We start from the raw sequence: 13,928 nt of genomic DNA, 5'->3' as shown, positions 1-13,928 counted from the left end.
AATTTCAAATCTGTTCTAAAATTCAGTCTGTTTCTGACATGTGGTGACACGACTTCCCTCACAGGTCATCAACAACTGATGACCAAACTGGGAACAAAAAAATTGACCTGGAATTCTGAACCGTATTTTCCCCCACTGTTTCCTACTTCCCTAAACTTTTCTTTATACCTAGAATAGTAAACTACATGATGTTAATGTCATTGGCACAAAAGGGTACATGGACTGTGTCTCCCAAAGCAGCAGATGATGATTTTATTGTGACGAAAATATTAGTCATTAGCAAAGTTTGGTAGCTACATACTGAGTATTCCCTTTTGGGGCACTGTTCCTGGCTCTGTAGGGGCAGTTTGCTTTGCTGGATTGCAGGGCAGTTCTGTTGCCTAAGGGCTGTGGTTCTACAGAAAAAAAACATCCTGATTTATCACAACATTTATTGTTTTCATCACTATTGTGAATATTGAATACCAATTCCACCCAGCTGTAGAGTGTCCTCTAAAATGTCTTATGTATACTGCCAGACAGTAAGAAGTTAGTGAGCAGTAACTCCTTTCTACAAGGAAGAAAAAGGTTTGTGTTGTTTTGTGTAACTAAAATAATTTGGATGCTGGAGTCAGTTTATATTCGATGGCTACTGGTTTGAAGAACACAGAAATACACATGCAATGTACAGGTGGTCTTCAGTGACCAATATGTGGAATTTCTCACAGAATAAGTTAGAAATCACCTGAAGAGCTATACATTTACAAAAAAAAAAAATGATCTAACTGAATACAATCATGTATTCTTGTCTCTGATATACATAGCTGTAAAAATAAGATCAAATTACAAGTCGGTTTCCTCTGGTTTGGATCTGTGTGTATTTCACAAAGCCATAACAAAGCTCACATGTGTGTCATTAGTAGTTTTATGTTTTATAGAAAGTATCCATACTTCTAACACTATTTTCCTCCGGTTTTGTTCTGAGAGAAAAGTTTACTGGGGTGTTAAACACCCTGGTTTAGTTATAGATTCTTCCTTTAGCATGGAAGAAAAAAAAACCGAAACAAAACCAAACTTAGATTTGCTTCTGTCTGTGTTACATCTTGCTTCTTCAGACTTCTGGGGATGTTTTGGATTTATTTCTTAATGTTAAAGTAGCCTTTGTAGTCTGCTGAAATGCCTGGGGAGGATTATTTGTCTTGAATTTCTGTGACAAGTTCCAGTATTTTGTCAGAAGTGAATGAACATTTTTGCTACTTTCCAATGTTTAAGCTTTTGGCTAAAGTTTTAGTTCATACTTTTGTCAAGATCTCTTCTGTTTGAAAGAAAATTGTGAAAAATATGCATAACATAAAAAAGCACATAATGAATATATATTTGGAAATGTTTTGCTGTAAGGAGGCTCTTGTACTTAGTTAGACTGTGGAGAAAAATCAGCTCCTGCTCTTTCCTGCCTGTGTTTCCTGCTTGCTCTCTCTTTTCTTCATGTTTCCTGAAATGGTTACTAATGACATTAATCTATGAAATTTATTTTCAGTCCATTTTTTGGGAAGTTTTGCTAGCTTAACAAGGTGCTGAGAGAGAGATTTCAGCTTCCTTCACTCAAGATCACAGTAATGCTGATGCCATTTTCTGATATAGGGAAACTCCAAATGGTTGTCCATTTAGTCCAGGAGCAACAGAGTCACACAGGACAAAAAGACATTTCCTGATATGAAAATTGATTTTGCTTTTCAGTAGGATACATCTGCATGCTTACCTCTGCTGTTCTAAGTGATACTGTTCTCTGTTTCGTGATTCTTTTCCTACTGCAACCTAATCATTGTTATATCAATTGAATTCTCAATATTTTACTACTAAATCCTACCTGGCATGCTCAGAAAATAGTCACTGGCTCTGTCAGGGTTTTAAACTGCATCTGAGAAATGCAATGCAAGCTTTCAAACAGATTACTCCTATGAATGGTAAATAAATTTCCTCTTACTAGTGTTGATAGACAAAGTAGAGAATGTTCCAGTTAAAACTCCCTTTGTTTTTTTTTATCTGCAGCAAATTTAATTTGCCAGCAAATCTTAATTTAATAGCATATGTGGTATACCTTCTTTGCTCACAATTTGTGTTATATGTCTGTAGAAGTTCTGGGATTGGATTGTTTAGTCTGTCTGTAAGTCTAATTAGACCACCTTGCTGTCACAGCTATTTACTACAGGAAAGAATTACAGATGATTGCAGTTTTAATGTATTATTTAGATTATACATTTAAGATGGTTCAGGTTTTTTGATGAGGATTATTTACTGTTGCAAAACTAAAGATTATCTCATCATGATTTGCATTTCATTTGATTAGTCATATTTCTGAAGCAGAGTGAGATAGAATAGAATAGACTATTTCAGTGTGAAGGGACCTGTAATGATCGTCAGGGCCAACTGCTGGACCACTTCAGGGCTGACCAAGTTAAATTAGACTGTCGTTAAGGCATTGCCCGAATGCCTCTTAAACTGGCAGGCCTGAGGCATCATCACCTCTCTAGGAAGCCTCTTCCTTTCTTTGACCACCCTCTCAGTAACGAAATGCTTCCTAATGCCCAGTCTATACCTACCTCAGTGCAGCTTGGAACCACTTCCATGTGCAAACCTCTGTTAGTTCTAGTCCTGATGCAGTTTGTAAAAGGTATTTGATTGACCAAAATGGAGTCATGTTCACATTTTAGATTTCCTCCAGCTTTTTAAAATTTCTGCCATTATGTCAGTTACTTCTAAAATGTATGGCTTGTACAACTGTGTGTATTGAGACATGTGAGTCTATAAGCCTTTGTGAGCATCTGGACTGTATTTGAAAGAATATATCCCATAGTATAATATCTTCATGCCTTCTGTAACTGTTTATGTTCTAGGATATTGTAGTTGTTGAGCTGTTGTTACAAACTTTCCCATTTTGAAGGAATCTAACACAAAATATTTCATTTATTTTAAAATGTATTGTAAATGCTGTTTTCTAGTTGAGTGTATAAAAACTTGGCCAGTCCTTTATTTTTCCAAATCTATGTTTAGGTTAGAAATATGTTGTTATTGTTTATAAAATACAGAAGCCAAAATGCCTCAGCACGTTGCTGTTTCTTCCAAACCACACAGTGTATCAAGACTTACTCCCGAGCACACAAATCAAGTCTGTCTGGCTAAATGTAAATCTTGATAGTGATAAAATAATTTGTGTAAAACCTCAAAAGAATTTTTACGTTATATTAGAGGCAAATACTTATATGCCATTAATATATTTATTGAAATACTTTCAATAAATACTTCAGTTGGCAGTAGACACAATCCAAAAGTCCTAACCAGGCTCAGTACTTGGTTGAGTTTTCCACAGAAGTAAAGGTACATTTGATTATCAATATGTACAAACAATAAAAGCAGGGTGGCAGGTCAGAATATGTAAGCGTAGGTGGTCACAGGAAAGGAGGGAAGGAGAGACAGAGAAAATGAGACAGAAGGAAAATGAGATACTCACATCCATACAAGGAAATAATTGCAGGATATATGTCATCATAAAAAGTGGTTTTGTTTTTTTTCCCTGGCAAGGCAGTGGCTGAAATTTTGGGAAGATGTGCTTGTTGAAATAAGAGTGTTGAATGGAAATTGTGTGCTACTGCTAATTAAATGTGAGGTCTGGGAAAAAGGGGATTATATTTAATTAGATTCGTGAGCAACAAAGAAATGCAACATCTTTTCTGCGGTTTCACTGATCATATGAGGCAGCAGTAGAAAGGGAGTTTTTAATCCTTTTTGGAACTTCAGTCAATTGTGCAGTCTTTGCTTGTGTTCCTGGTCCTGTGTGTATTAAACCATCTATTGTCTTCAGTTTAATTTCCTACCACCTAAAAAGGCTTTGTGGATATTAAGATTGGTTTGACTGGTTGCGATTAGAGATGCTTCCTTTAGGCTCACCCAGAGCACATTAAAGGGAGTGGGAAAATGTGTGAATGTGGTGATAACCACAACAGTGATAATAACCCTTGTCATTGCTTTATTATTCTGATGATATATGTATGATATGATATGGAGTCTTTGGTACTGTCATGTGTTTTCATCAAACATTTTGTTCACTGTGAAACAAAAAAGAGAGAAAGATTTATTCGCAGAAATCTAATTTTTTTTCTAAACCAGCTTTTTATTTACTGATGTGAAATTCAAGAATGAGAAATAACTGACCCTCATTTTCACAAACCCTTACTTCTTCTCACGAGCTGAAATACTTGTTAAGCAAAAAGTACTTAAAAGAAGTTCTTTATTTGTGATATCTCATTCTGAAGTTAACCGTCTACACTGACAGTATGCATGCTTATGAAGGTAGTGGTTAGTTGTGAACAAATTTTTGCTATTCTTTCCAAAGAAACTGGCCACAGAATGAATGTAGCAAGTAGTAAACTACATTCTGTGATCTTGTAGAGGATGCCCTCTTCCTCATAAAAATATTTTATTCTTGAATGAAGGCATTATAGTAGGTCAGAAAAAGATCTCCTTAGCTGAAATATGGTTTACTGCCAGGGGGAACTGGAAAGACCACTGTGAGTGGTCACAGTAGGAGATAGAGGGATCAGTTACAAAATGTGTGAAGAATTTGAGGTGAAGGAAGTCAGTTTAAAAACTGTAGGCAGATAAATGAAGTTAGATCAAAATAACTGAATGCATTTTACTAGTGCAGCTTGCTCTTACCAATCAATGGAACACATGTAGTCCTTTAACTTTATGGTTGGTCCTAAACAAATCCAATGGTTTGTATATAAATACAGTTTCCAGTGAATCATGTAAATTCTGTCATATACTTCAGTATTTTTAATAAGAAATGGATTCCTGGGACAAGTGTTTTGACTTGTGGAGGTGAAATTTTGCATCTACAAATTTTAAAAGGCCCATATGGAAAATGGAAAGGCCTTACAACTTATGAGTCTAGCACACAGGGAAGGGTGTTAATCCATTGCAAGGCAATGCGTACTTGCCTAGCTGAAGACAGAATGACTCTGATCAAGTTTGTTTGATTTATGCTTGCTTTGTGGTCAATAGCGAGTTGATGGCCAAATTAAATTGCTATATAAAGCTGTCAGAGAAAGGTTGGCCTGAATAAAATGATAACCTGACTGATACATGTCCCTTATTTGCATTTCAGTCTCCAGACTTTTGAGAAAGTTGCTAGATTTTTAGAATGCTTAGCTTTTAAAATGAGACAAAATTTGGAAAGCCCAACATCTACTGTTCAGTGAAAAGGCTGTCCCTTAAATCATTGTTATGAAGAGACTTGTTACCTTGATTTAAAAGCCACAGAATAATTAATACTGTACTGTAAATGTGGGTTGTTTTTGTTTTTCCTTGGAGGGGGAGGTGAAATGAAGCAGCATTCAGGAAATACAGATATATAATATTGTTTCGGTTGTCTTCTTTTTCTAAATAATTTATGTCAGCTGGGAATTTGTTCTTCTAGTGTGCATAACTAATGAATTAAGGCATCAGCTGATTTGTCTACAGTTGAGATAACGTCTCTGGTCTTTCTTTGACAACTAAATATACAAATAGTTGTGAGGCTATTTTTAAAATTAATTTATCTGTTTACTACGGTGTTGTTTTGTAAAATGACTTCTCAGGTCCCCAAACTCTCCCCAGCTCCTCCTACCCTCCTGCCTTTCCCAATAACTCTTATTTTCTTTTATCTGGTCAGGATCTGAAATACTAATCTAGTAATGCCTCTGTACTGTTTCTTTATACCAGTAACAATCTTTAAACTCATCAATTCATACCCTTTAAAGCTACATAGATGGTATGATCATCTGTACCTGCTCTCCTGTCTGATTCTGGCTATAAGCTGAGTTTGTAATTGCTTGAATATTAATGTTAAAAAGATGTCTGTTTGAAGGAAGAGTGGCAAGTTCACATTATGATATGAGTTCTTCAGGATGGAGATTGAACTAGATAAAATTAGATATTAGATATGTATCTAGATAAACTGATGTTAGATATTGTAAAGTGAAAGAATAATTTAGGAAGGGTACCAGTTTTTAAAAAGAGCTTCTGTTAAACTTATCAGGTGGACCAACAAGAATAAAATGAAGTTTACACTTATAGTTTAGAAACATCTTCAAAACTGAAGTACCATTGAATAACACGGGCTGGAACAATAACACAGAACATAGTGATACAGTTCTGTGGAGTTAACTGCTGTTTTGATTAAACAGTCTTAGTGGTGTACCAGACAACAACCCTGAAGGATCTTCTTCCAGAACTGATATTAAGTAAAGGATACTTTAATATAGTGCGGCCTCTCAACTGGGAAAGAAGAAAACTTTGAAAATTTGCTAACTCTCATCATAAAAAAAATTAGTTTTAATTAAAGGAACAGTACTTAGTGAGGTAATTATCTTCTAATCAATTAAAAAGTTCGTGACTTGGTGTCCATGTTAAAGTTGCTTGTAATTGCTCATAGAACCGACTAATATAACTGTGGAATAAATGCTGTATTAGATGCAGTTATATGATTAGAAATTGTTGTCAAAATTGATTCAATATTATTCAGGTTGTTTCTAGGACTGTTTTGTGAGGATAGGTCATTGTTATTTTATTTTGTTCTTTTTATATTGGTATTATCTTTTGAATATTTAGATTTGAGAGATGTTTTCTGAATTGAGAATACATGGTGCTTAAAAATCAAAGCTGGTTTAGGGAATCTGATATTTTATTAAAAATTTTTCTAATCAAGAGATGCAAATTATGTGTTTTACTTTAAATGTTAAAAGCAACTGTATTTTTAAAATTAGATCCAGACAGTCATTTATTCTGTAAAAAAAAAAGAGTTAAAAGAAACACTTTAAAGTTCTCTATTTCCCTTTCAAGCCTGTCAGAACTTTTTAAAAGACTTTGAAGATTTTTTTTAATAGTTTTTTTAGCCTATTTCAGTATCTCAGGCATCCTGAAGCAGGAACTCATCCTTCTTCTTCAACTGATTTTTCCATATCAGACAGCTCTTTGCCTGCAAGCCACATGGGTAACAATCCAAGGGAAACTCAACTGAAGCTGCTTCTCATTATCTCCTTAAAGTTACAGTTTTGCTGCACTCATTTAAATAAGTTTAAACCACATTTATGTGTGTATTATATTTTGCAGTTCAAGATCTGGAAAAACCTGTGATGGCAATAGAGTCAGGTTGCCTCATATTCTTGATAAATACCTGAGAAGTAAATGATTTGCAGTAACAAAGAGAAAGGAAAATGCTTATTTTTAACATGGGTGTTTGAGATGATAAATATAAGAAAATGGAAGTTTATTACTTTGATTTCACTCTTCTTTTATGTGGCTTGTTGAGGATTCATGAAAAACTTTAGTTTTCATATGTGACTTCTTTGGGTCTTTTGACTGTTCAGGGATATAACATTGCATAGTTGGCCTGAGGACAATTTTGATAGAAGTTTGAATGCAATTACTAAGTTTTGGACAAAAAATTCTTTATGTGTAGCTGGAAGTAATAACTTAGGCATGCCACCAGACTAGATAACTCACCTATGACAAGGTACACTGTTCCTGCTACTACTGTGCTCTTCCTCCACTTTTCGTTTATGATTGTCTTAGTTACCAAGCAAAACAAGGGAAGGGAATTAATTATTTTATATTTTTAAGATGCCAATTTGGAGACAGGAGGCAAAGCTATTATATGACTAAATTAAATTAGTATGAATAATGATTTTTAGGCACTAAAATGCATAGTCTTCTTTGAAAACATAGATGGTTTCTATGCCTCATGAAATCAGTGCATATGCATAATGAGGGATACAAGTTCAGTACATTTATGTTTGCTTGAAGTCTGTTGTGTTTTTTTTGGGATAGTTTGATCTAAATGACATGCTTACAGCATGAATCTGAAATATTCAAAATCTGCAAAGGAAAAACAACAGTTGCTAGTGCATTTTATTGAAAATCATACTGGAATAATACCAAGTTCTAACAGCTGCATTTTGATTCAGTTGGGACACATTCTCCTTGGTGTTTGGCCTATTCTGTAAAATGTTGCTGTGGTGAGGGTGACTGATGGATTTTCATAAGACAGATAATCATACTGAAAAGTGTCACACTTTTTTAGTGCCTTGCTTTGTGGAATAAGTGTAATCTCTCAGAGAATTTCTGAAGCCTTAATGCTTCATATTGAATATCCCCTACAACAGGAGTTCGGGGTTTGATGAAGTCTAATTCCTAGAGGTATGATTTTACAGTTCACAAGTCCTTGTTAATTGTGAGTTTATTAGGTTTCTGAGAGATTTCTATTGTAAAATACAGTATATAAAGTTCAATGTACCTTTTTTTTAGTCCTGTTGTGGTTTTGTGTTTGTTTACTGAACATACATAAAGATTAAAATTAAATACTGCAGCTTGCCAGTTGAAATGCTTTACAGATTTATGATTTCAGTACTGAAGGCAATTCTTAATGATTAGTTTTTGTAAATTCACAGTAGTCTTCTGATGGTTAAATTGAATCATGTTCTTGATTAATCCAGAGTGAACTTCTACAAAGTGTCTGCACTTGACAGTGATTGGCCTAAACTGACTGTATCTAGATAGAATTTGAGTGTGATCTGCCCTAGAGAGAAAGAGTAGTTTTATTCGTTAGACCATGAGGGTTTTTCTTTTTTTGTCTCTAAAATTCTCAGACACATGGAAGGACATAAAACACAAAAGCATTAACTCATAGCTGCCTAGCAGGTATTCTTAACAGAATAGTTAAATTAATTTTCCATATCTTAATCAGAAATCTTTACTGAATTTTAAATAACCTGCTATGTAACTCTGGTCTTTGTTTCATTTGAACTATTTAGTCTTTCTTTTCCTCATTGTAGTGGAGTTTACTAGTTTCTTTCTCCCTTTTAAAATTTCTATATTCCTTGTTCATAGGATAGCAGAGCCCTGAAGTTATATTATTTATCTCTTAAGCCAGAGGTTTAGAGATTAAGTTTGTGCTAAGTACTCCGTGGTGTGGAGGTGCAGGTCATTCTTTATGGAAGATTACTGTTGAGGAATGAAGGAATAATGATCCATTCTAGCAATTACAGTTTGGAACAATGTCCAGCAAAAATGCAGGACAGATGATTAATGCGATTCAAAATGACATTTTCTGCTGAACCTGGCTCAAAATCAGTGTATTTTGAGGGAAGAGGAGTTATATAGAAATTTATCTCCTTCAATAGTCAATAAGGTGTAGTCAGGAGTGATGCTGTGGTACAAAGTGTCACTCATAGGGAAGACAGTGATGACACATTTCTTTCTCCTCTTTGTGCACACTGCTGGCCCTCAGAAGGTCCTCATGGCAGCTGGATAACTAGATGTCAAAAAATCTACCTGTTTTAGAACTTTAGCAAAATATAAACAGTTCATTAGATGGAGGAATTCTGCAGGTTTTGTTCCTGTTCTCTTGCTTGCCTCTGATGAGGTCAAAATTGACTTTGTCTGCCCCTGTGAGGAAGAGCTAAATACCTGTTCTAGGAGTTTCGCTCTTTGCACTAGCAGATGTGAACTTTCCAGCTAAGTGTATCTATTGTGTTCAAACTTACAGCATATTTATTCTTATGCCTCATCCAGTTTTAATTCTGTATGCACCTAATTTTTTTTATCGTGCTTTTGTAATGATGCTCCTGGTTTTTGGAATATAAATTCCTTTAAAAACTCTTGGATACCATCTAAAAAATTGTAACGATGTGTAAAGAAATCCTGTCCTGTTTCCACATAAGGAAGTGAAAGAGATTGCTTTTACCTCTGTTGGGCCAGTATTTCCCTTTTTGAAGGATGTATTAACTTTCTAAATATTTTAATTAAATGTTGTAGTAATGAATTCCGTATGTATTATCATATTTCTATTAATTAGAAAGATTTAGGAGGAGAAGGAGTTAACACCCATCTGTCTCCAAATATTCTGAATATGCTATTTGATAAAAAGTTAAATTGTTGATGACATTAGTCTTCATAATTTTTTTCCGGAATATACTAATATCTTAGTATTTCCAGTTGCTTTTGATTTAAATTGATCTTCTGTAGCAAAAGAGATACTTAATCTGCTTCAATATTCTGGTATTTCTTGCTGTAAAATGTCTTCACTGCTTATTTGAAGGCTATTTTTAAGTTTTTTCATTTTTTTCGTTAGGATTAAATCCCAGCTACATCAGTGATAGGTGGTACAGCTTGTGTCCTTCAGCTCTTTTGTGTGTCATCCATTTGCCACTTCCCAGGGTGTGGGGATTCGTAATTCACGTAGCTATGTAGCATAATCAACTCAAGGATACAAAGTTAGGGATTTTTTTTACCTTTCTTTGCAGTGTTTTTATAGGTGACTTACATCATTGTCTTCTACCCATTGTAATTGAGAGACAGATGAGTTTTAAATTTATCAGCTCAACTGTAAAGTGAGCAGGACTGTTCTCTGTGTTTCTGCTACAAAGTCTAAGCGGTCCTTTCAAACAGAGGCATCAAGAGACCTCCAATACCTCTGCAACAGCATTTTGGCTTTTTTCACTTTCTTCAAAGTGCAATGTTGAGCTGTGCAATCTGTCTTTCAAGAGCAGAATGAGATTTTTTTCTTAGCCGTTTCGCCACTGAACTCGTGTGTGACTTCTGAAGGTTAAAATCTTCACAGGCCACAGGAGGGCAGCAGAATGTCTTTGGATATGGAGTTGTACCTGGATGGATGGAGCTGTGCCCTGTGCCTAAGGGGTCATCTAAGAGGAAGATGCTTTTTAGGTGGCAGTTCTCAGCTCAGTAACCTCTAATCCCAAAATCTGGGACGACCTTTTGGAAAAAGTGATTTACAACCGTTTGGTTTTTTTTTTAACTCTTCAAATTAGAGTTGATGACTTAACAGTTGATGTATCAGATTGTGTTAGAATACACCTAAAAGCAAAAATTGCAGAGTCTGTTGTGCTACGTGCTATATAAACACCTTCTGCTATGAGTGTTTTCAAGTCTAAGAAAAGAGGTAACAGCTGAGCAGAAAGTGAGGGAGGGGGAAAGTTGATCAGCTCAACTTCTGCTGGAGTTTTATATTCTTTGGGATAAAGGAATAATACTGAGAAGATATTTGTAAGAAAAGGAGGAGCTTGATGGAAATTTCCAGCAATTTTTTCCTGGCTTACAAGTAACAACATGAGAAGATTTATGCAAGGGATTTAATATTTTTTTTTTTTTAGTTGATCAATAAAGGCTACCATAGTTCAAGGGCCAATGTTTCATTAATTAAAAAACATGGTAGCATTGAAGGTTGGGTTATGGCTAGAATTAAGAGGAAAGGGAAATAATTTGTTTAATGTGTTAGAAGAAAAAAATAGACAAATAAAAGGATGTAAATCAACCAACTAGTAATTTACCAGGTTTGCGTTTTTTTTGTAGCAACACTGTGAGCCCATAAGAATATGTGATCCTCCTCATTAGGAAGGGAGGAAAGTAGTCAGAATGTGAAGAGCTGTCTAGCCTAAACAAATGTTTGAAAATGAATGCCAGAAACAGGTTACAAAAGATTCTCTCTCTTAATTGAACCTCTTGTGACTTCTCTTCCTGATGTAATCTTGCTTTCAAAAATATAGTCACTGGGAAATTACACAGAAGTTGAGATCAGAAGATTAACTAAATGGGAGAAGGAAGGAATAGTTTCTGTGCTTGAGCACAGAAAAGACTGCAACCTAAAAAAACAAATGAAACTGAGCTGACTGTGTCTGTTTCTCCTCTTCCTCAGTAACAAAATGCTGCAAACCCATCAAATGAATTCATATAATGTTCTCACTTAAGTTTATTGACTCTCAGACATATTTTGTTGTGGGAATAAGTTCTTTAAAAGCATTATTTCTTACTTATTTGTGAGGGAAGTAGAAGTGAACTTGCTGGAAGTTGAAATGCTTCTTCATAGATGATTTAATTTTTTTTTTTTTTTTGTAATGGTCTTTGGAGAACCCATTATGTTATTTGTAGATTATTTGTGAAAAAAAAATAATTCAAGCAGTGTTCTTAATTCACAGTTTCTTACGTTACTTGATTATTGAAACTCTATTCATCTCTCTTACTTAGTATTTAATGTCCTTCAGAAGTTATTGCTAAGGCTACTGGTTGTTTCCAGAGTTTGTGATTACCCAGATTTTTTGTCAATTCATAATAAATAAACTGGTTGTTTATTTTGTGGTTATTGAACTAGACAGTTTGCTTCATAAGTGTAGGCAAATGGGTTTTGAACAGCCTTATTTTCCAGTGTCGGAGTTTAGTGCGCTGCAGGTATGGGGCTGCCTCATGGTACTGTCAGAATCAGTACTGAGGTACTTGTGAGGTTTTGTGCAGCGCTAGTGAATTCCTGTAAGCTCTTCCCTGACCTCTTGTGAGGTGTTTATGGATCGCAGCATATTTCATCCAGGCAGTACAAAAGCCCTGTGCCTATGAAACATACCTTGAACAGGGTGTTTGTGAGGGTGGGCACTCAAAGGTAAGCATTGTGCGAGTGGCTACGCATCCCTTCTTCCATCCCTCGTTCATTTGTAGGGGCAGAGTTGAGGTACAGAATTTGTTTCCAGTCCGTAAATCACTTGTGACAACATATGAGTTAGGGGAGGAATTTTTTCTGTGTCTTGAAGTTACTTATGGCTTCCATCTGCACTTCCATTGTTTTTAGATATCCGTGTTAAGAACCATGAATGCAGTACTTGGTTTGGATACAATTTTACATTGGATAAGGTTAGGAGTTTCATTTTGGCTCTTCCTGACAGTGAGTTTTTATGCACAGCTGTTCATCTAATCAGCAGTTTCAAGGAAAACAGCACCTCTCTGTTTAGGAAAAAACCCCATAAACCTAATAGTGTTAAAAAAATAAGGTAAAGTGATTTTGTTATGAGTGAGTTGTAATCTATTCTGAATAGTTTGATACTTTCAAAGCTTTTAATTGCACAGGGGAAAGGCCAGCCTACTGTATCTTTAGTGTTTTAGTGAAGGTTATATTAATTATTTTATGCTTGAAATGCATCTACTCCAGATGGTCTGGAAATGCTTCTAAAAAGTTAATTTTTGGTGCATGTCTCGTGTCAAATTTCTGGCATCCTACCATAGCAATATCAAAAGGAATTCACATCCTCTAAAGACTTTCAAAGTATTGAAGAGCAAAGGCAAGTAGGAAATTCATCTGTTCGTAGAATTACTTTGTAACTATAGAAGAACTGGAGAATAAACTCAGTATTAAAATCAGCTAAACCTAATCTGAAGTAATAAAATTTGTCCCCTCTTAGTGCGGAACGTTGATCTAAAAATCCAGATGTAATGGAGAGAGATATGATGCTTTCATTTAATTTCAGTATGTGCTTTAAAACTTTTGCAGGTCTGTCACATTGTTGATCTTTGTGTTGATGTTGAAATGGCTTATGTAAGTATCGTGAGCAGACCAGTTGAGGTATTATTCTTGTAGTCACTCCAGCAGCACACACTACCTGGAACTGTCTAATTGGTGAAGTGCTCTTAAATCTGTTTAAATGCTTTTGAATATCCCGTTTGCAGATCTTTCTTGTGTTCTTGCGTTTTTAGAGACAAGACGTAAGAAAAAAAAAGAATGTCCCCACACCCCAAAGAGTAAGATACTTCTTATCAGTATAAACTGTTCTGAGTGCTTCCCTGAAGCTCAACTGGACAAAGTTCTTGGTTGCATTGCATGTCTTCTGCAGGATTTCATTTGTTAGGAACCAGCGTATACTGGACAAAAGTAAAAATGCACTCTTAAACCTCCCTCTGTTTTGTACAAACACTCGTTGCTGTCCTAAACTTTGTACTTGGTATTTTTAAGGCCGCACTGAATGTCAGATCAGGTTGCAAATGGTTCTAAACTGGACATGTGATGTTCAAGACTGCATATGGAAACTTGCTTTCTTTCCCTATCCTTCATCACTTAAGACATGGGGAAATACTGG

General features: G+C 35.3%; 1 protein-coding gene across 1 annotated transcript in view; it reads left to right on the top strand.

Moving 5' to 3' along the window:
* Positions 1 to 13,928, top strand: part of GSTCD (glutathione S-transferase C-terminal domain containing) — a 60,575-nt gene that overhangs the window by 11,449 nt on the left and 35,198 nt on the right.

This window comes from Myiozetetes cayanensis, unplaced genomic scaffold, assembly GCF_022539395.1.
Source record: "Myiozetetes cayanensis isolate MyiCay16 unplaced genomic scaffold, myiCay2020 scf7, whole genome shotgun sequence".
In the NCBI taxonomy this organism is placed as follows: domain Eukaryota; kingdom Metazoa; phylum Chordata; class Aves; order Passeriformes; family Tyrannidae; genus Myiozetetes; species Myiozetetes cayanensis.
Note: the sequence above shows the minus strand (reverse complement) of the source record. Positions and strands in the feature narration are given on the sequence as shown.